At 41.2% G+C, this 24589-nt stretch overlaps 1 protein-coding gene across 1 annotated transcript in view; it reads left to right on the top strand.

Annotated features, from left to right (window-relative positions):
* Positions 1-3172: 3172 nt before the first annotated feature.
* LOC149470821 (sodium channel protein type 2 subunit alpha-like) overlaps positions 3173-24589 on the top strand; it is a 257204-nt gene continuing 235787 nt past the window's right edge. The window contains exon 1 of the mRNA XM_089660265.1: positions 3173-3587. The gene's annotated coding sequence lies outside the window, so the exon portion shown is untranslated. The remainder of the gene's footprint in view (positions 3588-24589) is intronic.

The raw sequence follows: 24589 nt of genomic DNA, 5'->3' as shown, positions 1-24589 counted from the left end.
AGGTTGTCATTTCAACAAGAGGAGGGACAGAGAAGAAAGGATCAAACAGCCTTCTTACACAATGCAGATGATTAACCCGTTAGGTTTCACAGTGAGTATAACAAGCATGCTTTACTGCATATACAGACTGATTTTACTGTTGTGGGTTTAGTAACAATTTAAATCCAAAAGCAAACATTTATAATATTGCAGCTTATCAATTCTTAGATGTGATGGTTGCATGTCTTCTCTTTATCTTTTTTAGGTTTGCTTCTATTTTCATCTGGTGATCCAGCCAGTTGTTTTTCAAACCATTTAGCACTGGGAGGGGTGCCTACAATGCTCAGGTTTTATTTATTTAATTAAAACCTTTGTCCCAAAAGGGAAAAATGTTGGCTGTAAACTTCTTATAAAGTATTAGCTGGAGTTTGGCTTCAATTCGTTAGTGTATCTAAATCTTCTAATACATTTACCACTCCCATCTCTCTACTAACAATGCTTGCAAACTGTCCAAATGTGTCTCCTGTGCTCCTTCATCCAGTGTGGGGGGCACTCATACAGGAGGTTTGTTACTGGCCAGATCAGCAGGTGAAAACAGAGGGGAAAAAAGCCTAAGAAAATGAATGTAGTCACCACATCCAATGAATGGTAAGCTAATATACATATATATATATATATATATATATATATATATACTGCTCAAAAGAATTGAAGGAACACTTTTTAATCAGAGTATATCATCAAGTCAATGAAACTCCTGGGATATTGATCTGGTCAGTTAAGTAGCAGAGGGGGTTGTTAATCAGTTTCGGCTACTCTGGTGTTAATGAAATTAACAACAGGTACACTAGATGGGAAACAATGGGACAACCCCCAAAACAGGAATGGTCTTACAGGTAGAACCCACTGACATTTTTTCCCTACTCATCTGTTCTGACTGTTTTTCACTAGTTTTGCATTTGGCTAGGATCAGTGTCACTACTGGTAGCATGAGGCGATACCTGGACCCTACAGAGGTTGCACAGGCAGTCCAACTCCTCCAGGATGGCACATCAATACGTGCCATTGCCAGAAGGTTTCCTCTGTCTCCGAGCACAGTCTCAAGAGCATGGAGGAGTTTTCAGGAGACAGGCAGTTACTCTAGGAGAGCTGGACAAGGCTGTAGAAGGTCCTTAACCCATCAGCAGGACTGGTATCTGCTCCTTTGTGGAAGCAGGAACAGTATGAGCACTGCTAGAGCCCTACAAAATTACCTCCAGCAGGCCACTGGTGTGAATGTCTCTGACCAAACAATCAGAAACAGACTTCATGAGGGTGGCCTGAGGACCCAACGTCCTCTAGTGGGCCCTGTGCTCACTGCCCAGCACCATAGAGCTCGATTGGCATTTACCACTGAACACCAGAATTGGCAGGTCTGCCACTGGTGCTCTGTGCTTTTCATAGATGAGAGCAGATTCACCCTGAGCACATGAGACAGACATGAAAGAGTCTGGAGAAGCCATGGAGAACATTATGCTGCCTGTAACATCATTCAGCACGACCGTTTTGATGGTGGGTCAGTGATTTTCTGGGGAGGCATATCCATGGAGCAGGGGCGGACTGACAACTCATGGGGTCCCCAGGCAATAGGGGATCATGGGGTCCCTGTGTCCTTGCCCAAACTCAAAAAAGCTTATGATAAAGGTACCAGGGGCATCTCATGGGGCCCCCTACTGGCCCCAGGCCCTCGGGCAGTGCCCGAGTTTCCAAATGGTCAGTCCGCCCCTGCCATGGAGGGACGCACAGACCTCTACAGGCTAGACAATGGCACCCTGCTGCCATTAGGTATCGGGATGAAATCCTTGGACCCATTGTCAGACCCTACACTGGTGCAGTGGATCCTGGGTTCCTCCTGGTTCACAACAATGCCTGGCCTCATGTGGCGAGAGTATGCAGGCAGGTCCTGGAGGATGAATGAATTGATACCATTGAATGTCCCCCACGCTCACCTGTCCTAAATCCAACAGAACACCTCTGGGATATCATGTTTCAGTCCAGCTGACGCCACCAGGTAGCACCTCAGACTGTCCAGGAGCTCAGTGATACCCTGGTCCAGATCTGGGAGGAAAAACCCCAGGGCACCATCTGTCGCCTCATTAGGAGCATGTCCTGATGTTGTCAGGCATGTATAGAAGCACGTGGGGGCCATACAAACTACTGAGTACTATTTTGAGTTGCTGCAATTCAATTTCAGCAAAATGGACTAGCCTGCTGCATCATATTTTCACTTTGATTTTCGGGGTGTCTTTGAATTTAGTCCTCTGTAGGTTGATAGTTTTCATTTCCATCAAACAATGGGGCATCCTTACGTTCCTAACACATTACCCAGTCTATATCAGTCTAGATATCCAGCATGAGATTTTTCCCCATTGAGATCTGATGTGTTTTCAAAGTGTTTCTTTAATTTTTTTGAGCAGTATGTATATATATATATATATATATATGTATATCTCAAACTGTAGCTGGTGGGCTGGATGTTGCCCTTTGCTTGCTTTTATTTGGCCTAAGGTTCGCCCCACTGTCAGCAACAGTGGGGCATAGTTCCTGCCGCTGACACCGATAATGGTGAACTGTTCCTCTCACTGACACCAACTCTGGGACACTATTCCTCCCACTGACACCAATGATAGCACACTATTCCCCCTATTGACGGAGCACTATTCCTCCCACTGACACCAACAATGGGACACTATTCCCCCCACTGACACCAATGACAGGGCAGTATTATTCCCACTGACACCAACAATCGAACACTATTCCTCTCTGATATCAATGATGGGGCACTTTTCCAACAATGGGACATTATTACTCCTTCTAATACCAATGATGGGGCATTGTTTACTCTCACTGATGCCTGGACATTTTCTACTCCCCCTGGCCACAGTCCAGCCCCCCTAAAGTTTGAAGGACAGTAAACTGACCCTTTGTTTTGAACGTTTGGAGACCCCTGCTATATGTAGGTAGTATGTGTGATATATATATATATATATATATATATATATATATATATATATAATTTTTTGTAGGTTTTTCAAATTAGACTGCAAACGTGGGAACACACTTTAAGAATCGAGTTCCTTTAATGGGTGGTGCAATATGTGACATCAAGAGGTGGAGGGGTGGGGGTGTCCTTTTAGACGCTTCAGTTTCTCTGGCATAGGAAAGCATTTTGTAGGGGTGTGGATTGCACAGGAGACAGAGCACATCATCCCCCAGGCAGGCAATATTTGGAAGGCACTTTGCCATCCTGTGTGCCTCCCAGCCCCATCCATTGTTTCCATCCCCCTCCATCCTGCCCCTGGGAAGGTGTCTGGCTCTGGCTGTTTGTGTTGCACCTGCCCTGTGCGCAGCAGCAGCAGCCTCGTCTATCTCCCTCTCCTCCTCCTCCTCCCATCCACAATACAGGAGCTGCTGATCGGGGACACGCCTGGAATACGGGGACACGGCGATCCGGGCACCCCAGCCCTGGAATTACAGGACATCCATGGAATAGAGGATATTCCCCGATCCTGGGATAGAGAGAGACAGAGGCAGAAGCCGAGGAGGAGAGCATTGTTCCCATCGCCTGGGTGAGTGATGATCAATGGATGTCTGTGGTGGTCAGGAACAATTGTAGGGGCTCCATCCCAGGGTCCTCACTATTATCCTCTCCACCATCATCATCCTACCTTTCTCTTCTCATTCTTCTATAGAAAGGATGGCTTCCTATGGCATTGTCCTGCCTGGATGCAATGATGAAGGCAGCAGGATGGTAGAAATAAATCTGTGCCTATGTATCTATTTATATGTATTCCTTGTAACATTTATAAATATGCATTGCTGACATATCCTTGTATCAATGTGGGTACATCACGTTTGTAAATATGCTTTCCTGCCTTTTATCTCCACTAGGGATTCAACAGATTTATAAATCTGTATTCCTGCCTTATATCTATACAATGGCCACCTATCTGTAGTCACATATGTATTGTAGGCGCAGGCACGCACCCATAAACAAATATGCATGCATATTTCCATTTCCATATTAACCCTTCCATCCACATCCCTACATCTCTGAGCCCCCATCTCCCAGAGATACATGCAAAAGAGGGGGGGGGGATGGGTATAAGGATACAAGAGAGGAAGGGGACAAGCACATCTATAGGGATTTAGCAATTATGTTGCCTTAATGAATTAACCCCTTCACTGCTACAGGTCCTGCTACCAATGCATCTCAGGCCTCTCTCCATCACACACAGGAGGGTCTGGTGTTTGCCATTGGATTTGCATTTATTGCATGGCTTGGTCACTCCCCCCCCCCCATCCTTTTCCTCCTTGACGGAATGTACTGTGCGTTCTGCTTCCAGATTGGGGGGACAGGGACCGTTTCTAGAAATGACTAGTGATGAAGAGCTGCTCAGTGATTGATTTTTTGTTCCTCTGTGTTTATTTGAGATGCTAAGTCCATCCTGTATTATAGACCTGGGTAGGAGGAATGGCTTGAAGGTCATAAATACACATGTATATACAGTGTATCTGTAGGGTTTGTGAATTGGATGCCATGGGGATCAGTGATCTGTCACCCTCTGTAAGGTGTGAAATATAGGATTTGGTAATCAGTCTATAATTATTTAAGCCGTATCTTATGACACCAGGTGCAAAATGATTTCTTTATGTGTAAGGATATGGAGACTACATAAATACCAACAGCATCTAACCAGTGGCCTCAATGCAACAATCTGGCCTATAGATCTTTGTTTTTTTTGTGGATGTGCGTGCATTAAACCTTCATTTCAGTTACTCTTTAGGGAAATATTGAGTGTGAAGCTATTATATGTGCACATCCTAAACGTTAGCAACGAGAAGGCCAAATTCTCGTTAACAACAGGAAATTGGTCTGTTTACTTGTGGTCTGTAGGATATGTCCGTATAAAACCTTTGTATTGATGTAACCTTTACAGCTCCATGACCAGAGAAGATGCAATAAACACTTGATGGCATTTTTATAGCATGAAATCTGTAGGCCTCTGTGTAAAGATGGTGTCTGTTATTATTCTTCATATGAGTTACCATTGTGTAGGCATGCCAGGGTCCCCCTCCGTTCTTTCACATCGAAGATGCTGTATGAAAAATAGGTCGGAACCAAAATGCTATTTTATTTTTGGAAGCAATATTTCCTAAAAAAAGATTCAATGACATCATAAGAGCAAGCAGAAAATCCCTAGGACGAGTGTCACATGAATTTGTTGAGCAGGGGAATGATGACTAACCCTTAGAAGGATACAGTGATGGCAACCCACATCTGCGGTCTTGAGGAACTTTACCTTTTATTGTATAGGGAGACTATTTGAATATTGGAAGTAGAACACATGGGTTGAAAGGTCATTTTGAATGAATCACTGGCTATCTTGATTTTCCATAATGATTTGTTTTCCTCCAATGAATAACCTGTCCTAGAATGTTTACCTACTATATAATTCTAAGTAAACAGGAAGTCCATTTAGCTTTATTTACCCATCGGATCATGCAGCAGACGGAAGGGTGGCTTGAAATCACCAGTGTCAACTCTTGCTCTCTAGAAAGGCAAGAATGTACCTTTATAATAATTTTCTACATTGGGTAACCCCTTCAGTACTAAAGCTTAATTTAAATGGAGGAAAGTTTCAGATGAGAACCATTATTAAAGCCCAACTCCGGGAATTAAACAAAGTCTGCCCTTGCAATGCCCTCCCCCCCAATAGTTAAAGCACAACTTCAAGAATTAGATCAAATCTACCCCTGATGCCACCCCTAACCACATATACCAAAGGTCAAAGTTCCACTGCACTGCGAGGGTTAACTGTTGCTCAGTGTAGGGTGCAGATATACGGAGTGATACTTACAGTACTTTATTCCTTGCTCTGGAAGGCTCCATCCAGTGGTGCGAGTGATCCTGTGAAGCCTCTCCTGTAAGATACTCCTGGCCATGATCACACTCCTGAGTAGGAATACCCATGCTATGTAGGGTTAATAGCCATTACACATGATGACACAAAGGGACTACCCACAGTCTGGAGTGCTAGAGAGGGAAGGAAGGGAGCGCTACAGCCAATCAGAGCAGGGATAAGGTAAATAATGCAGCCTCATCAACTACCCCTAGACTTAACAAGCATTTAACCCTTGTAGCGGGGAGGGGGGCCTGCAAGGGTAATTTTTGTCTCATTCCTAGAATTGGGCTTTAAATGGAAATTAGAATAGATACAAACCCTTAGCAAAAAAAGTCTTATAGTCTGATTTAGACAAAGAGGCAGCACTGGTCAAGTCAGTTACTGTGTCATATAGAAGGAGCGATGTATTCTAGCCAACATTTAAGGTTGTGTAGTCATGTAGCTTTCCAGACTGACATATTTCCTGGTCAGTGGTAACTTCGGCTATGTGTTTCTGGAAGCCTTATCTTAAGCTTGCTGTACTTGTGTAGATGTTTTGCATTCAACCTGTGGTATTAAAATCTAACAGATTCCTCCATTCACGCTATGCAGTGTAGATGGAGCAATCTCCTGCTGCTGCTGCTGCTGTATTTTGACAGCCAGTCCCTCCAACTGTCAAAATACCTGAACAACAGCTGCATATGATTGTATGCAGAAGCTGTTAGGCTGACTGATTTTCCAAGTGGCTTCATTTTTTATTTTTCAATGGAGGGATGCTGTGTTGTAGGAGGCTGACAGGGCCTCCCACTGAATTAATTTTTTAGTTTATCAGGAACCAGACAAAATTCACTTCATGTATGGACAGCTTTAGTCTAGCCGTAGACAAGACAAACACATGCCTTACTTAGAAAAAATAACTCACCTTCCAACTTGAAAGAGCACCAAGCAATTCTTGTGATCTTCCTAACTGGGACCTTCTGTAGGCAGCTGTAGATGCAGTCAACTGGGGTTATATGCAGAGTTACAGGCCACACCGGGAAAGTGATGAAACAATGAATGACTGACTACTTTGGTCTGTTGGGAAAATGGAGGCAGGTAGCCAGTAGTAACTGGGTTCCAGTTACCAGAAGGTAAAATGGCTGTAGAATGTTGGACTTGGAACACACAAAGGTAGACAAGAAGACTATAGTCAGGAAAAATGGCATGGAGATCTCCCAGGTGGAGTATCTAGACATTTGAGAAGCTAGGATCTGAGCCAGCCCATCATTACTTTTGGGTGGATTGACCCTTTAATATTTTAATATATAACAAACAATAATATACTGAACAAAGTGGACACTCCACAAAATGCTAGCACTTTGTTTCACAAATGAGCTTTCTTGTGTTTTAATATTTACCAAACTTGAATTAATTATTTAGTGAAGGTTTCCTTCATTGCTTAATAGACTCAGTAAGTCGACTATCTCTCATATCTTGTATTGATTGGAAAGCATTATGAAACATGCTGTAGTTTGAAACATTTTTACTATTTTTATTTAGGCCTGCCTCTAGGCTTCTGTTAATCATTTGTGCCATTAACATTAATGTGGCTGTAATTGTGTCTGAGCAGATGGAGGGTGATCACTGCTTTCGCCCATGTGGTGGTTAGTAATTTATAGTTCCTTAGAGTAGCAAGAACGGACAATTATTATGTCTATCTATCTATCTATCTATCTATCTATCTATCTATCTATCTATCTATCTGTCTGTCTGTCTGTCTGTCTGTCTGTCTGTCTGTCTGTCTGTCTGTCTATCTATCTATCTACCACTATTTCTTATTTGATTGATCAATGTCCTTTTTGTACAAGATAACTTTCTTGTATTATGGAATTATTTTAGATTGTAGAACACACTATTGAAGACAGCACGGGTTTGCCTTATTTTCAGGAGTGCGTTTTAACCATACAAACATCATACAAAAAAAAGAGCCATATAACTCCTCTAAACATCCTCTGTGCCTCCTAAAGTTCTCTTGAATTAAGTCACATATAACCAGAAAATGGGAAAATGTAGTAAGGAAAAAGTTTTCAAAGTTTGTACATCTTGAGGCTTGGTGCTGTCCCCCACTAGTCTCTTCTTAGTCTTATAATGATTTACCAAGTTAATGACCATTTTATTTGTACCCGAGTAGCTATTCAAATTAAACTAGTCTGGTCCTACTATTTAAAATGTATCTATGGTGAAAACAATAACAATTTTGTAGGAGAAAGGGCATTGCAAAGTGTTGGTTCATACCATCTCATTTTCACTCGGTTTAGTACACATGGAGCTGCTCTATGATGTGTTACCTTCATGAAGACTGAAACGTAGGTGGTCCACATTCCACCTCACAATGTCAATGAGTCATTCAGGTACACACTGTATCTTGGAAGGGTGGTGCCTATGCTTTCACTACCAGATTGTTTTTACTTAGTCATTTCAGGGGTAGACTTTGGAGAAACAGTTATATCTTTATTGAAATAAATGGTGTTCCTTGGCATCATATAGTACATTTTTCTCTTAAAGCGGTTCAAAAGCCTAAACATTTTTTACTTTAATGCATTCCTTACAGTAAATGAAAAAATGTTTAGGTAGCAGTTACGCAGTATGCCCCCTCATCCCCTCTTATACTTACGTGAGCCCTCACTAAATCTAGTGCTCTGCCCATCTGTAGCGGCTCTCCCTCTGCTCCCCACTCTCACAGGCTTGGCTGAAAGCAGTGAGAGCCATTGGCTTCCACTGCTGTCAGTCAAATCCTGTGATGAGGAAGCGGGAAGGGGGGCAGAAAAAGAACACCAAGAAAAGGTGGAGCGAGGAGTGCTGGCGGGGGCCAAAGAAGAGGAGGATCGGGGCCGCACTTTAAAATACTTGTGTATTCTACAGATTCAGATTAATTTTCCAAAAACAACAAACCTTTAAATATAAAGCTGTAAATCAAATTCTTTATAGAGATTTTACATTTTGCCAATGTTAGCTTTTTTCTATAAACAGTGACTAAAAAAAATACACATAAACAGCACTATGTTAAAACACAATGTCCAATTGATATAAAAGGATAAAAAAAAATGAAAAACTTCCACCAAAAAAAATTATAAAATAAAATTATAAAGTGAAAAGTTCAGTTCATTCCAGTGGTAAGTGTCTCTTCAAGATAAAGTGATCCACCATTTATGTGATCCTGCAGTGATTAACACCCCATTGGATTCAACACTCACCAGAAGCTGGTGAGTAACCAACAGTGGAAAATTAGTAGGAATTCAATCAATCTCCTTAATAATGAATGGTTGTGAAATCTCAAACTTGATAATCAGCCAGCAGCCAAAAAGAACCTCCAATCAATCGATTATTAGTATCTCATACTCCAATCTCCTCCTCATTCAGATTGAGAAATATCAGTTTCGTGTGTGGGCAAAATAAAACAGCCACATAGCGTGATACCGTAAAAACAATCATTTATTGCCATAGAAAACCCCCCTTAAGAAAAGCACTCACATTGAGTAACATGGTAATGCACATTGTATATATACTTCCAATAAAATGGCCGCCGACCACAGCAGCTAGTGACAGTCTCACCGCACACTGGTAATTAAGATCTTGAAACAACGATCACGTGCTCTCACAACGTGGTCCCGGCGTGTGTGCTGATGGCACAGATGGTCACACCCTGACGTGTTTCGTCATATCCAACATCTTCTGAAGGTGTTATTAAAAATGGCAGCTTGGTTTAAATATTTAATTACCGGTTTAATAATTTTTATTTTATTTTTGTATACCAATATTTTCATCATTTCTTGAGCGTGGGGATATAGACAGGTTTCATCCTATATATTTTTAAATTAGTTTTTTTCTGCTTTGTATTTTGCTTTTGACAAAATTTAAAGACTAAGTCCACCTTTCTTACCATATTTCATGTTTCAGACACAATTACAGTATACAGCCTTCCACCCCAAACACTCCACTTACCCAATCTAGGGGATTTGTCTCCCTGCAGGCTCCTGTAATTTTTTGAGTTTGGCATGGCTGGGCGTGGCTCGGCCCACACACCATGTCACAGAAATCTGTGAATAAAGAGACTGTTAGTCCCATCTGCCACTGCACAGAGGGACTCTCAGATCTCAATGAGGCAAAACATGGATTATAAAAGCTCCAGGATTGGATAGTGATTGAGGGGATTTTCTGTCATTTCCTATTCTTTCTTACATATCACCTGGTTGGGAAAAGAGGTAAAGCTGCCCAAGGGGTTCATACAATGTAAACAAAACCTGACACGCTTGTCACCACATCATTGTTTCACTTTCTGTTTTTTCAACCATCAAGTAGAAGAAGAGGAAATGGGGACACCAATTAAGCTGAACTCCTGAAAGAATGACCCTTTCAGTGGGGCTACCACAACACTGCATGGACTAAATGTTCATTTCCTTAAGGGGGAGCAGAAAAAGCAACCATTCTTACCCTATTCCGCACTCCCCCTGCAGCTATTGCTCTTAATTTCTTTGAGTTGTGTGTATTCCTTTGGAGTCCTCATTTATAATTCAGGACTACTTGTCCTGCATTGTATCTAATGATATCAGAGTATGACCAACAGAGCAGTGAAGAAAAGCTATTTTGGGGTAATGGTTGGGTAGGTGGGAGGAAGCCTATGGGAGAGATGAGTAAGGTAAGTATAGTTGGTTTTTATTTTACCCACAGAAAATTCAGACAGTTAGAGCTGAACAAACCAATTTTTTTTTATTTTTTAATGAATTAAAACTAAACCCTTGTGCAGGGCAGGGACTGGGGGGGGGAGGGGGCTGCCAGTGTTAAAGGGGGGTGCTGCCGAGTTGGCAGCTAATCCTGCTCCTCATTGACAGGAGTGACTGCAGTGTCACTCCTGTCAGAAAGAGCAGAGGCCAGTAGCTGCTGCTGCAGGTATGATTCAGCTTTCTCCTTCCTCTTATCTTGCATGGAGTGGAAAAAATAGCCAGCACTGAGACAGAGAGCTGTCCTTTGTCTCAGTACTGTATGGTTGAGGAAGGAGGGTGGACTGTGACTTTTCACATGATTGGAGAGAGAAAGCAGACACAGTAAATACTGATCTCCCGCTACAAGGGGGAAAGGGGGGGGGGACTACAACTTGGGAGCATGGGAACATCTGATGTAAAGGGGTACTCTGTTGGGGACACCTGATGTAAAGGAAGACTGTACAGGGGACAACTAATGTAAAAGGGGACTCTACTGGGGACACCTGATGAAAAGGAAGACTCTAATGGGGACACCTGATTTAAAGGTGGACTCTACAGAGATCACTTGATGTAAAGGAGGACCCTGTTGGGAACACCTGATGTAAAGGGGGACGTTGTTGGGGACACCTGTAAAGGGAGACTCTTTTGGGGACACCTAATGTAAAGGGAGACTCTGCTGGGGACACCTGATGTAAGGGAGGACTCTGTTAGGGACAACTGATATAAGGAGGGACTCTACTGGGGACAGTTGATGTAAAGAGGGACTCTGTTGTGGACACCTGATTTGCCATCCTTGCCCTAGGTGCTGGATGACCTTGTTCCAGCACTTCCCCGGCTAACACTTTTTTAGACAGTAACAGCAAATGGTTTTTCTTAAATTCATAAATGAAAAAATGCTGAAAATTTTAAGCACCTTAGTCCGTAGTAAATGGTTTGTCTAAACCCTCTTACTGCTACTTTTGCTGAACAGCTTGGTCTGTTCAAAGAAGCTGAAAAATAACAGACTTACTGGCTGAATCACCAAGTGAAAATAAAGTAATAAAAGACTAACAAAATGAATATATATGTCACATCTAATTAGTGGTGAGCTGCAATATACGAAATGTTTGTTTTTGGGTTTAATACCGCTTTCACTTCTCATATCAGCAGGACGTTCCATATGTTGTTCCTGTGCATTAGAAAGTGCATGATGATCTCACACTTGTAGTGCAGGTAAAATTGGGACCCTTTGACAATGTTATTGATAGGAAAAAGACCATAAGATCAGTATTCTTTCTTAGGAATGGTGGCAACCCTTAGTGCAGGTCATGAGAAGCTCAAACCTATGTTAGAACATAAACTGGGCCAGAATAAAGGTTACTCTGGTGGGCCCTGTTACAATTTTATGAAACAAGTTTAATCATTATTTTGAAATCAGTTGATGCCTTCTTAGAGTGACCAGTTCTTACAGTTATTTAGGAAGGAAATATCACAGCTTGGTTAGGACATGTAAAAATGTTAATTCAAGATGATAAGGGCTTTTTACTCTATACAATTTCTATTGTGACCTTGGATAATACCTGTGCCCTACAGTGTTCATACTCTAATGGTTGCTGTAAGAGATCTCCACAAACATTTCAGCTACAGTTTGAAGAACTGAAAATTCCAATTTGTTTGGAGGAAAAACAGGGGTAGTACCGGGGGGGATTCTGTTGTACCTTATTTCGGGTAGGGGCAGTGATTGGAAAAGGCATTATGACCTGCCCAAATGAATGTTGCCTCCAATAGGGGCTGTCCTGCTGGCTTACAGCAAAATTTATTCTCTCAGTCAACATTGACTATTTCTAATCCTTATGCTTATGCTGCTAGCATTAGTAAAGATAGGAGAGTATATCATATTTACTTTTACTTTTGTTTTTACATTTCTTCAGTTACATCCTGGTTTCCATGCCTAGGCAAATGATGTCCATCCCAAGAGTCTTCAAGAGGGGTTTGCTGAGCTAAGCCCATTGTCCTGCCTGCAAAGCCTGAGATAAGGGCAGATAGATTCCAGGAAGTAAATACTACATGAATCATCTGCCCTTATTCAGGATGGCCATAGCCAGAAATGCTAGGGGGTGTTTTTCAAAATGAATTTTCAGCATAATAAAGCATTAGGACATAGATTTTATTGGTGGGTTTGCTCTGGATATTAAAAATGAATTAAATTTTGCTTTTGGTTTGTGGTGCATAGATGAAGTGTAGTTCTGCATTAAGCTGACCAAAATTTGTCCATTTGTCAGGGACCAACCAAATTTTGATCCATGTATGGGCCCCCTTGTTGTACAAAAGTCAATGTATCGATCAACATATGTATAATGTATGGCCTTCCTTAGTAGTTCCGTATAGACATGAAGTATCAAAAGGTTGTAACGGACTACTGTCATCTCATGTTCAGTCTGTGCGTGTATTTATTTAATGAAGGACAGCATATACTGTACATACAGTATACAGTGCTATGAAAAAGTAATCATACCCCTTGAAATGTTCCACATTTTGTCATGTTACAACTAAAACGTAAATGTATTTGATTGGGATTTTATGTGATAGACCAACACAAAGTAGAACATAATTGTGAAGTGGAAGGAAAATGATAAATGGTTTTCAAATAAATATCTGAAAAGTGTGGTGTGCATTTGTATTCAGCCCCCCTAAGTCAATACTTTGTAGAACCACCTTTTGCTGCAATTACAGCTGCAAGTGTTTTTGGGGGATGTCTCTACCAGCTTTGCTCATCTAGAAAGGGACATTTTTGCCCATTTTTCTTTGCAAAATAGCTTAAGCTCTGTCAGATTGGATGGAGAGTGTCTGTGAACAGCAATTTTCAAGTCTTGCCACAGATTCTCAATTGCATTTAGGTCTGGACTTTGACTGGGCCATTCTAACACATGAATATGCTTTGATCTAAACCATTCCATTGTAGCTCTGGCTGTATGTTTAGGGTCATTGTCGTGCTGGAAGGTGAGCCTCCGCCCAGTCTCAAGTCTTTTGCAGATTTTAACAGGTTTTCTTCTAAGATTGCCCTGTATTTGGCTCCATCCATCTTCCCATCAACTCTGACCAGCTTCCCTGTCCCTGCTGAAGAAAAGCATCCACATGATGCTTCCGCCACCGTGTTTTACTGTGGGGATGGTGTGTTCAGGGTGATGTGCAGTGTTAGTTTTTCTCTACACAAAGCGTTTTGCTTTTAGGACAAAAGTTCCATTTTGTTCTCATTTGACCAGAGCACCTTCTTCCACATATTTGTTGTGTCTCTCACATGGCTTCTCACAAACTGCAAATGGGACTTCTTTCAACAATGGCTTTCTTCTTGCCACTTTTCCTTAAAGGTCAGATTTGTGGAGTGCATGACTAATAGTTGTCCTGTAGACAGATTCTACCACCTGAGCTGTGGATCTCTGCAGCTCCTCCAGAGTTACTATGGGTCTTTTGGCTGCTTCTGTGATTAATGCTGTCCTTGCCCATCTTGTCAGTTTATGTCCATGTCTAGGTAGGTTTGCATTTGTGCCATACTCTTTCCATTTTCAGATAATGGATTGAACAGTGCTCCGTGAGATGTTCAAAGCTTTTTAATAACCTAACCCTACTTTAAACATCTCCACAACTTTATTCCTGACCTGCCTGGTGTGTTCCTTGGCCTTCATGATGCTGTTTGTTCGCTAATGTTTTCTAACAAACCTCTGAGGGCTTCACAGAACAGCTGTATTTATACTGAGATTAAATTACACACAGGTGGACTCTATTTACTAATTAGGTGACTTCAGAAGGCAATTGGTTCCCCAAGATTTTAGTTAGAGGTATCAGAGTAAAAGGGGCTGAATTCAAATGCACGCCACACTTTTCACATATTTATTTGTAAAAAAATATTTTGAAAACCATTTATCATTTTGTTTCTACCTCACAATTATGGGCCACTTTGTGTTGGTCTATCACATAAAATCCCAATAAAATACGTTTACGTTTTTGATTGTAACATGACAAAATGTGGAAAATTTCAAGGGGTATGAATACTTTTTCAAGGCACTGTATAAGAAAGCTGGTGGCAATATGTTAAAGATTAAGTTTAGTCTTTGTTTTTTTTTTTAACTAGAGCAAAAGACTTTACTTATGTTGAATAAGAAATATCCTGTGTTTGTGGCTGCAATATTTGTTTAAATATTGAGTCCTCTGCCCCCCTAATCCCCACATCTGTAATCTTTTTCTGCTGTGGGGGTTAATACGAGCCACTGGATGTGTCATAGACACTCATCAAGACCCTCCTCCATTCATAGAAGCTGTACTATCACTTCTAGCAATGAAAAGGAAACATGCAGATGAATGAAAGGTCCATTCATATAGCGCTTTTCATTGCAGGAAGCTATGGTACAGATTCTATGATTGGATGTGGGGGGGGGGGGTGGAAAGTCTTTAGTCTTTGTTTTTTTTTTTTAACTAGAGAAAAAGACTTTACTTATGTTGAATAAGAAATATCCCGTGTTTGTGGCTGCAATATTTGTTTAAATATTGAGTCCTCTGCCCCCCTAATCCCCACATCTGTAATCTTTTTCTGCTGTGGGGGTTAATACGAGCCACTGGATGTGTCATAGACACTCATCAAGACCCTCCTCCATTCATAGAAGCTGTACTATCACTTCCAGCAATGAAAAGGAAACATGCAGATGAATGAAAGGTCCATTCATATAGCGCTTTTCATTGCAGGAAGCTATGGTACAGATTCTATGATTGGATGTGGGGGGGGGGGGGGGTGGAAAGAACATGCACAGTTGGAACTTTTCAAGAGCACCTATGACAGGTCCAGTGGCTTGTATTGACCCTAGGTGTATGCTGGGGGGAATCAGAGGACTGAAGATTTAAAGTGGAACTAAATGTAAAAAATTAAAAAAAATGTGAACAGGCAGGCTTATTGGCGAAGAGACTTGCAATGTCTCTTCTGCAATAAAGTACACTAATTTGCGTATTTACAATCCTCTGAGAAATGTGCACCGAGCTGCGCATGCAAAGCTCAGTTTACATGCCGGCACACTGGCTGGCAGTGTGCTGGGATGACTGCACTCCCATGCCAGCCAATTCAAATAGCTAAAGACTAGCACCGGGACTGGGAAAAAACAGGGGAAAAGATGCCAGTACCAGAAAGGAACTAAGGTAAGTTTTTGTGCTTTTAGTTTTGCTTTAAATGAAGATAACAGTCACCAGTACTGTACATGGGACACTCCTCATTCAGTGTAAGTACTATCCCTTGTGCTGATTTAAAAAAATTTGAACTAAAGTTAAAGCGGAACTACAGGCTTAAAACGTTCTTGTCCAACAGTCCTGCGCTGGCATCTTCTTGCTGATCCTTGGGCCTCTTCATTGGCCAGTGATGATGATTGGTCATGGACGATGTCACTCCTGCATGCACAGAGAACAGCCCGATGCTGTAAGCTAAGCTGCACATCGGAGAATTACATGTCTCTTCTGTAAATAAAAGCCTGCCTGCAGAAATTCAGCTCTGCTTTAAGACACAATTAAACCCACTGATGTAACTGTCTCCAAAAACTTCTACATTCAAGTCATGCCTTGAATGATAACTGCTACAGTTAGTAGTGTACTTATGTCAGCTTTCCACTGAATTGTCAAGTCATGGCTGGTGTCATAATTCATTACACTTGCAGCACTATGGCAGAATCAGATCAAATAGAAGCTAAGGGTTGATTTACTAAAGGCAAATAGACCTTGCAATTTGCAAAGTGCAGTTGCTCCAGAGCTTAGTAAATGAGGTACAGCTTCACTTTGCAAAGAATGCCTAATCATGTGCAGGGAAAATAAACAAAAAATAGCAATTTTGCTTGCATGTGATTGGATGATGGAAGTCAGCAGAACTGCTCATTTACTAAGCTCTGGAGCAACTGCACTTTGAAAAGTGCACAGTCTATTTGCCTTTAGTAAATCAACCCCTTAGATGGCAGTTTTCTTGGCTGTAAAGGAAAGAAGGGTTTAGTTCCTTTTTCAGGCTTTCAGAGAAAAGTGTTACTCAACCCACAACAGTAAAATCAGTCTGTATATGCAGTAAAGCATGCTTGTTATACTCACTGTGGAACCTAAGGGCTATTTGATCCTTTCTTCTCTGCCCCTCCTCTTGTTGAAATGACTACCTGATACAGACTGAATCCATAGTCACATACACATGCTCAGTTTGGCGTGCATTGCTAGAGAGGTTTTTTTTCTTTAGAGAGTGCATGTGATCAGCACAGAGCCAACCAGCTCTGTCCAGACAAAGGGTCAGAGGGTTTCACATCCTAGAGCAGAAAGAAAACTCCTCCTACATGCTTTAACTGGTGCTCTGCTGAAGTCGCAAGACTGCTCTAACTGCTGATGAAAAAAGGTATTTAGCAGTTTATATTTACTAAAATTTGCATTTCCATGTTGTGTGTTGAGACCAGATAGGGTGAATGCAGGGTGTGGGGTTCAGTAACACTTTAATGTTATGTGATCATTGTGAGTTATTGCAGTTTGAATCTCTCTTTTGTTTTACTGATGAATCCTTATTTTACATGTGTGTATATATACACATACAGTTGTGTTCAAAATAATAGCAGTGTGTTGAAAAAAGTGAATAAAGCTCAAAATCCTTCTAATAGCTTTTATTTCCATACACACAAATGCATTGGGAACACTACACATTCTTTTCCAAATAAAAACATGAAGAAAAATATATCAAATTTGTTCCTCTAAACAAATTGAAGAAAAGTGAATATTAGACTGTTAAAAAAAATAGCAGTGTTTGTATTCTTCTTTACAAACTCAAACATTCACTATATAAACTGAAAAATGTTTGAAGATTTTGCTTTCCTTTGAATCACTTAATTAATATTTAGTTGTATAAGCACTGTTTCTGAGAACTGCTGTACATCTGTGTTGCATGGAGTCAACCAACTTCTGGCACCTGTGAACAGGTATTCCAGCCCAGGATGATTGGACTACATTCCACAGTTCTTCTCTATTTCTTGGTTATGCCTCAGAAACTGCATTTTTGATGTCACCCCACAAGTTTTCTATTGGATTAAGAACCGGGGATTGGGCTGGCCACTCCATAACGTCAATCTTGTTAGTCTGGAACCAAGATGTTGCACGTTTACTGGTGTGTTTGGGGTCGTTGTCTTGTTGGAACACCCATTTCAAGGGCATTGCCTCTTCAGCATAAGGCAGCATGACCTCTTCAAGTATTCTGATGTATTCAAACTGATCCATGACCCCTGGTATGTGATAAATAGGCCCAACACCGTAGTATGAGAAACATCCCCATATCATGATGCTTGCACAACCATGCTTCACTGTCTTCACAGTGTACTGTGGCTTGAATTCAGTGTTTGGGGGTCGTCTGACAAACTGTCTTCGGCCACTAGACCCAAAAAGAACAATCTTACTTTCATCAGTCCACAAAATGTTGCGCCATTTCTCTTTAGGCCAGTCAGTGTGCTCTTTGGCAAATTGTAACCTCTTCAGCACATGTCTTTTTTTCAACAGTGGGACTTTGCGGGGGCTTCTTGCAGATAGCTTGGCTTCACATAGGCGTCTTCTAATTGTAACAGTACTCACAAGGAACTTTACACCTTCTTTGATCTTCCTGGAGCTGATTGTTGGCTGAGTCCTTGCCATTTTGGCTATTCTTCTATCCATTCGAATGGTATTTTTTTGCTTTCTTCCACATCTTTCAGGTTTTGGTTGCCATTTTAAAGCATTTGCAATCATTTTAGCTGAGCAGCCTATCATTTTCTGCACTTCTTTATATGTTTCCCCCTCTCCAAGCAACTTTTTAATCAAGATACGCTGTTCTTCTGAACAATGTCTGGAACGACCCATTTTCCTCAGAATTTCAGAGAGAAATGCACTGTAACCAGCATGTCCAACATTTGCTGCCTTCCTTCCTTAAATAAGGGCAATAATTGCCACCTGTTTTTCAAAGAATGAATGACCTCACTAATAGAACTTCGCACTGCTATTATTTTGAACATGCCCCTTTCAATTAGTGATTCAATTACACAGAATCAGCAGCATGCAGCAGCATTAGTGATGTCTGACTGCTATTATTTTGAACACAACTGTATATATATATATATATATATATTGCTGAAAAGACCCTACCTATTAAAGTCCATGGCTTCTCTAGCAGTCCCATTTGCTCATCAGCGCAGAGAAACAATCTTCCACAAGTGTCTTATTACACTCAGCCAGAAAGCAGGCAAAGCATTCATTAATCTGATATATAATTTATCTGCTATACTACAGAACTTGCTTGTAAAAGGTTTTCTCCTTGAAATATAAACTGTTATAGAACTTACCAGGAGAGAGAAGTAGTCTGATTTACTCTTCCAGCTAAATGTCACTTCTGATCCTGGGAATGGTATTGAGCAGGGGTATGCAGCATGCAGAATTCCTAATGCAGCATGAATGTGCATGGTAGCCAAACAGCTTCTAACTTCAGCTTGTTCAGATAAACTTTGACAATAAAAAGTCATCCGGTGTAACTTAGGGTATGGTTGCCATCATCCCCATTTTTCTAATAGAGAGAATTGTACCTTACATTTGTTGGGATTTTTAAGGCAAACTTGAAGTATATACGAACCAAACAATTGTTAAAAAAGATTTGACATTTTATTTAACACATCAACACATATTTTCCCAAAAGAATGTAACAATTCTTGAGAACATATTTGCTTGACATTGTTTGTAATTATTGCATTGAGTAGTTAGTGGTATTCTTTGAAGCTGATTTCCATCTTGCAACCTCAATTGAGGGGACTACAAGTGCATTCAGCCTAAATCCATTGTATTTCGAATACTTTAGTGCAGATTCTTCCTCAGGGAAATGATGCCGCTCTAAAACAATAATTGTCAGTAGTTAAATCTTTATACATATTGTTTGTGGTCCAAAAGACTGAGAAACAAACTTTACAAATTGTATGACTTACATACCACCAAAATTGGTAAAAATGAGAATGATTTGCTGTGTTTTGGAGAGTGAGTCCCCCCCCACAAACACACATAGGATGAGGTCATCGCTTGACATGTAGGAACCACAAGTTCCACTTTATGAATACTGTAGTAACAAAGCATATCAATTAATATGATGGCGGGATTTTTACAGAGAACCTAAACAGACCTGACCTCGTTCAGGCTTGAGCATTTTCACCTAGAAGCTTGACACTCAAAAACGCTCCACAAGTAAAATGCCATTATTTCCAATGGCCTTGTTCATACTTAAGTGTTCTGTCACCTTTAGCAAAACGCTTGTCGCTGAGAAAAGTACTTGCATTACTTTTCAGGCAAATCTGAGTATTTTGTCCTCATAGACTTGAATGGAAAACACCTGAACAGTGGGAATGAGCATTTTTTTCAAGTGTTTTTTCAGGCATTTCAAGATCAAACAGCAGCTACTTCTATTTCTAATTGGCCACAGCAAACACTCCTAAATGAAAAACGTCCTAAAAAACGCCTATAATATTTGCAAATCTGCCCCAAAAAACACTCAAAGATGCCTAAAAAAAACACTTGAAAAAATGCCTTAAAACACTCAGCTTAATGTGAATGGAGCCTTAGAAATACACTATATTGCCAAAAGTATTGGGATACCCCTCCAAATCATTGGATTCAGGTGTTCCAATCACTTCCATGGCCACAAGTGTATAAAATCAAGCACTTAGGCATGCAGACTGCTTCTACAAACATTTGTGAAAGAATGGGTCGCTCTCAGGAGCTCAGTGAATTCAAGCGTGGTACTGTGATAGGTTGCCATCTGTGTAATAAGTCCATCCGTGAAATTTCTTTCCCGTTAAATATACCACGGTCAACTGTTAGTGGTATTATAACAAAGTGGAAGCAACTGGGAACAACAGCAACTCAGCCACCAAGTGGTAGGCCACGCAAAATGAGAAAGCGGGTGAGCGCATGCAGAGTCAATAGCTAAAGACCTCCAATCTTTGTGTCGCCTTCAGATTAGCACAATAACAATGCATAGAGAGCTTCATGGAATGGGTTTCCATGGCCGAGCAGCTGCATCCAAGCCTTACATCACCAAGTTCAATGCAAAGTGTCAGATGCAGTGGTATAAAGCACACCGCCACTGGACTCTAGAGCAGTGGAGACATCTTCTCTGAAGTGTTGAATCATGCTTCTCTGTCTGGCAATCCGATGGATGTGTCTGGGTTTGGCAGTTTCCAGGACTTGCCTGACTGCAGTGTGCCAACTGTAAAGTTTGGGAATTATGGTATGGGGTTGTTTTTTAGGGGTTGGGCTTGGCCCCTTAGTTTTAGTGAAGCAAACTCTTAAGGTGTCAGCATACCAAGACATTTTGGACAATTTCATGCTCCCATCTTTGTGGAAATAGTTTGGAGATGGCCCCTTCCTTTTCCAATATGACTGCGCACCAGTGCACAAAGCAAGGTCCATAAAGACATGGATGAGTGAGCATGGGGTGGAGGAACTTGACTGGCCTGCACAGAGTCCTGACCTCAACCCGATAGAAAACCTTTGGGATGAATTAAAGCAGAAACTGAAAGCCAGGCCTTCTCCTCTGACATCAGTGCCTGACCTCACAAATGTGCTTCTGAAAGAATGGTCAAACATTCCCATAGACACCCTCCTAAACCTTGTGGACAGCCTTCCCAGAAGAGTTGAAGCTGTTACAGCTGCAAAGGGTGGGCCAACTCAATATTGAATCCTACAGACTAAGACTGGGACGTCATCAGAGTTCATACAGTGAGGAACAGAAGTATTTGAACACCCTGCAATTTTGCAAGTTCTTCCACTTAGAAATCATTGTAGGTGCATTCCCACTCTGAGAGACAGAATTTAAAAAAAAATTCAGGAAATCACATTGTATGATTTTTAAAGAATTTATTTGTCTTGCACTGCTGAACAGAACTATTTGAACACCTGAGAAAATCAGTGCTAATATTTGGTACAGAAGCCTTTGTTTGCAATTACAGAGGTCAAACGTTTCCTGTAGTTCTTGACCAGGTTTGCACACACTGCAACAGGGATTTTGGCCCACTCCTCCACACAGATCTCCTCTAGATCTGTCAGGCTTTGGAGCTGTCGCTGAGCAACATGGAGTTTCAGCTCCCTCCAAAGATGTTCTGTTGGATTTAGGTCTGGAGACTAGCTAGGACAGTCCAGAACCTTGATATGCTTCTTACGGAGCCACTCCTTGATTATCCTGGCTGTGTGCTTCGGGTCGTTGTCATGTTGGAAGACCCAGCCACGACCCATCTTCAATGCTCTGACTGAGGGAAGGAGGTTGTTGCTCAAAATCTCACAATAAATGGCCCCATTCATCCTCTCCTTAATACAGTGCAGTCGTCCTGTCCCCTTCGCAGAAAAGCACCCCCAAAGCATGATGTTACCACCCCCATACTTCACAGTAGGGATGGTGTTCTTGAGATGCAACTCATCCTTCTTTTTCCTCCAAACACGACGAGTGAAGTTTAGACCAAAAAGTTCTACTTTGGTCTCATCTGACCACATGACTTTCTCCCATGCCTCCTCTGGATCATCCAGATGGTCATTGGCAAATTTCAGACGGGCCTGGACATGTGATGACTTGAGCAGGGGAACCTTCCGTGCAATGCATGATTTGAAACCATGGTGGCGTAGTGTTCTACCGACAGTGACCTTTGAAACTGTGGTCCCAGCTCTCTTCATGTCATTGACCAGCTCCTCCTTTGTAGTTCTGGGCTGATTCTTCACCTTTCATATCAGTGATACCCAACAAGGTGAGATCTTGCATGGAGCCCCAGTCCGAGGGAGACTGACAGTCGTCTTTAGCCTCTTCCATTTTCTAACAGTTGCTCCAACAGTTGATCTATTTTCACCAAGCTGCTTGGCAATTACCCTGTAGCCCTTTCCACCCTTGTGGAAGTCCACAATTTTGTCTCTGGTGACTTTTGACAGCTCTTTGGTCTTGCACATGGTAGTAGTTGGCGTCTGACTGACTGTGGGGTGGACAGGTGTCTTTAAAGAGCTCAGACAGGTGCTACTAAGTTAGATTAATGAGTGGAGTAGAGGTGGACTTTTTAAAGGCACAGTAACAGGTCTTTGAGAGCCAGAATTCTTGCTGTTTCTTAGGTGTTCAAATACTCATGTTCAGCAGTACAAGACAAATAAATCCTTTAAAAATCATACAACGTGATTTCCTGATTTTTTTTTTAAATTCTGTCTCTCAGAGTGGGAATGCACCTAAAATGTGAATTTCAGACCCCTCCATGATTTCTAAGTGGGAGAACGTGCAAAATCGCAGGGTGTTCAAATACTTCTGTTCCTCACTGTATGTGTGTAAAGGCAGGCAATATAGTGTACATTTCAAATACACAGCTTATAATGCAATTACTTTTATATAATAAGGCCCTTCGGAAATTGTATCCATTGTTTATTTAGCTGTAACTAGGTTGTTGCAGGCAATTAACCTTTAAATAATAAAATGTATTGTTTTAAATACAACAAGATAGTGAAAATGACTTTAGAATATTGTTATCAAGGGAACAATATAGAGCAAACGACAAGAAAACAAATTTAAGCAGAGATACAGATAATGCTCTATATTTCAGAATTGGTGCTGCAAGAGAATTTTACTGTGCAATCGGTTCAAGCTCCTTCAACTGCAGAAAAGAAGTGAACTTAGACAACCCAGCTTCATAGTGTATGGGCATGTCATGGCATTACTTAAGAGGAGGTGAGCATTATTAAATTATTATGAGGAGGTGGACTGTAATTTGGATAGAGGAAGAACTGTAGAAGTTCTAGATTTCGCTAATGCATTTGATAAGGTACCCTACAAATGAATAATTTCACAATCTAAAGTATTTTGCCTTGATATTATAGTATGTACCTAGATAGAAAACTGGGTACAGGAGAGGGTTTAGACGGTGGTGATTGATGGCATATTTTATGAATGGTCTGGAGCAGGGTGTCCCTGGGCTGCATCCTGGGACTAATTCTGTTTAAATTGTTCATAAGCAATATAGAGGTTGGAATAAATAGTTCAATCTCAGTGTTTGCTGACGATACAAAGCTAAGCAGGGCAATAACTTCACAAGAGGATACAGAAACTTTACAAGAAGGCCTAAATAAAATAGAAGGTGGGCATCTATATGGAAAATGAGGTTCAATGTAGGAGAACCTTTAGGGGAATCAAGGATGGAAAAGGATCTGGGGTTCCTAGAAGATCACATGCTGACTAATAGCATGTAATGGCAAGCTGCAGCAAGCAAGGCCAGCAGACTATTAGAATGCAAAAAAAAGTATTTACTCAACAGATATATCTATAATTCTACCACTTTACAAAAGTTTGGTTCAGCCACATATTGAGTATGTCCTCCAGTTCTTAGGAAGCATATGCATGAACTGGTGAGTCCATAGTTGCCAACATTAAAAAACAATTTTTAGGGAAACCTTTTTTTGTCTTTATGTCCAGAAAGACAGAGTAGGCAGAGTAGTGTGTTAATTAGAGTGGGACATTCATTTATGGGTGTGGCTCATCCTGGAAGAGAAAGGTGGCAGCGTGCAAAGTGGGCGTGGATTAAATAATGCTAAATGTTGGGCGTGGTTAAATAGAGTGGGATTTTCCTGGGCTCCCCCCATGCAATTTTGCTCTCCACCCAAACATCCCAAAAAACAAACACACAGACTTATCTCAAAAAAACTTTAATAATTTAATCATAAAGAACTGGTCCACACTCATTGATTGGTTGCTAGAGGTTACTGCATATCATTACCGCTCACTGGTTGCTAGAGGTTACTGCAGGCAAAGTACAGGTGATGGTGAGACACAGTACACATACTACAGGAGGTGGTTAGAGACTGCAGGCGTAATACAGGAGAGGGTCAGAGACTGCAGGTGTAGTACAGGAGAGGGTCAGAGACTGCAGGAGTACTACAAGAAAGGGTCAGAGATTG

The sequence above is a fragment of the Staurois parvus genome, unplaced genomic scaffold (genome assembly GCF_062004578.1).
Source record: "Staurois parvus isolate SC_StPar_1 unplaced genomic scaffold, SC_StPar_1.0 ptg000031l, whole genome shotgun sequence".
In the NCBI taxonomy this organism is placed as follows: domain Eukaryota; kingdom Metazoa; phylum Chordata; class Amphibia; order Anura; family Ranidae; genus Staurois; species Staurois parvus.
Note: the sequence above shows the minus strand (reverse complement) of the source record. Positions and strands in the feature narration are given on the sequence as shown.